This window comes from Coregonus lavaretus (genome assembly GCF_964263955.1).
Source record: "Coregonus lavaretus genome assembly, chromosome: 29".
NCBI lineage: Eukaryota > Metazoa > Chordata > Actinopteri > Salmoniformes > Salmonidae > Coregonus > Coregonus lavaretus.
Genome location: NC_140016.1, coordinates 22,946,737 through 22,948,996, shown reverse-complemented (window position 1 = coordinate 22,948,996; position 2,260 = coordinate 22,946,737). Strand labels below are relative to the sequence as shown.

Here is a 2,260-nt window from a genome sequence, read left to right as displayed (position 1 = left end):
GGCCTGTGTGGGGTCTTTACGAGGCCTGTTGTTATTTTTTAATTGTTGTCGCGGCCGTTTGTCGTCTACTGACACCTCGCCACTGCCAACAGACAGATTGAGAGAGGGAGAAGGGAGAGGAGGAGAGGATACCAATTATTTACATCAATATCTCTGAAATAAATAAGTTGAGAAGCCATGCGTTAAATCAACTGACATAGAGTAGGAGGGTAGCTGAAGGGATTATTTGACTGTTCTTGTTCGCTCATATTACAGCTCTATCATAAACACACACACACACACATACACACACGCACAGTTAAATATTAGTTCAATGGTGGCTGATTGCCCTGGACTTGAGCATTTTAATCCATCATTGGCCTGACACAGGAACGTTAGCAGCACCGTGGCTTAGTTATACTGTCCACTGTGGAGAGACAGTCAGAGTGAAATAAAAACTAAGCAAGAACAACACAAACAGAAAGGGACACAAGGAACTAGATTGACACACACTACACACACTCTGTAAGGAACATGTACAGGGAGAGAAGAAGGGAGGAAAGCGGAGGGGGAGAACGAGAGAGACGGAGAGGAAGAGTGAGTGAAAGCTGATATGGCAGTATTAGTGCTGTAGCTTACCCTTACTGATCTATTTCACACTCTGTAGGTCCTAAAGCATCAGCTCTCTACTGTAACACAGCCTCACAACCACAGCCACAGCTTTGCTGCTACAGCCAGGCACACAGTGGATGATGACAGAGCAGCATTCTTATAGTTTTTATTAGTTTCAACAAATAACAAAAGAAACAAAAGCAGAAAGGCTTATTTGAGCTCAACCCTTCCTAAACTTCTCCTTTAACCCCACACCTGTAACACACACATTCATTGATTGGATTCATTCATACGCTCAATGGATGTTTCTGTGTGAAATGTTTCTGTGTGTGGACAACCAGCTTTGCTATGCTCTCTACCTGCCTGCCCTGTTTTCACATTCATAATCACCTTTCATTTTTAATTGATAGAAGTACTGTACTACATACTCATTAAAATGTCAATGCCAGATGTGTACGCTATTATTTATGCGTACACGCAGTAATTACCACAAACAATGTCATGTTGTATTGAGTGTATATCGGCCATCAGGATGACTTTGTGTGTTGGACATGGGTGTGAAGCCTATATGGAAGACTCTTATCAGATCAGAGGATGTTCAATGGCTATAATGTTTTCCTGCTGCATCTGTACTCAGCTCTGTCTGTCACTCTGTGTATCCCTGGTGATGCGTTGTCCCTGCCTCTGTTCGCGTTGTCCCTGCCTCTGTTCGCTGTAGCACCAAATAATGCTAAATGGTGCTGAATAATGCTCAGATGTTCTGCCTTTTTCTATCCCAGCACCTCCAGAGGTGAAGCAGACATTTTTAGCATTTTTCTGCCCGGTGGGCCGTGCCTCCTGCAGGTAGCTGGCTGAATGGGCTGATGGGTATTCAGGAGGGGAGAGGACGCATGCTGGGACTGCATATGAGACGCACATTCATGACAAGCAGAGCTGAACTGTCTGACTACTCTGCACAGCAACAATATGATGATGAAACCCTTTTTTCTTTCTTGCTCTCTCGCTCTCCTGAACGCTGCAACGCTGAGTGGACCGATCTCCTCTCTCTCTAGTCAGGCTACGAGACTTTCCCACACTATCTTCTATGTGCTGATTGGACAGTGGAAAGTTACAGGAAGGACCATTCAGGATCATTGAACTGTTCTGCTGGTGTTCAAGAATGCAAAACAAACCATGATGCCAAAACACTGATGACGTGAATTTTCTCAACACCCTGCTCCCTTTAAGCATGTCTATGTACCACAGGAGAGGGCCAGCTTTGCCCCCCTACCCCTCAGAACTCGTTCTGTTTCGACCCTTCTACACACCCCGCCCAGTGTTCTCTTATTCAGGTAGTGTTCTGTGCTTTCATCTATCTGCTGTTCAGACGTACATCTCCACTGTGTACATGAATATAATAAATATATGATCTTACATTTCCTTACTTCCTCTTCCTGTTTCAGTGTGCAGTTGACCTTAAATGAAATGGCTTGGAACTGTTGTGAATGCACTGACTAGACCCCTCAAATTCAAATGTGGACCTCAAAGCCAGTTCCACAACTTTTTTCATGCTTCCCCTCTAATCAGGGACTGATTTAGACCTGGGAAGCCAGGTGGGTGCAATTAATTATCAGGTAGAACAGAAAACCAGCAGTAGTCCGGACCTGGTAGGGTACGATTTGAATACCCC

The 2,260-nt window shown here is 44.6% G+C and overlaps 1 pseudogene across 1 annotated transcript in view; it reads left to right on the top strand.

Annotated features, from left to right (window-relative positions):
* LOC311104613 (GDNF family receptor alpha-4-like) overlaps window positions 1–2,014 on the top strand; it is a 16,986-nt pseudogene extending 14,972 nt beyond the window's left edge. Inside the window, exon 9 of the transcript XR_014615834.1 lies at window positions 1–2,014. This exon is cut by the window's left edge and continues 3,400 nt beyond it. The product of XR_014615834.1 is annotated as a GDNF family receptor alpha-4-like (transcript).
* The last annotated feature ends 246 nt before the right edge of the window (window positions 2,015–2,260 follow it).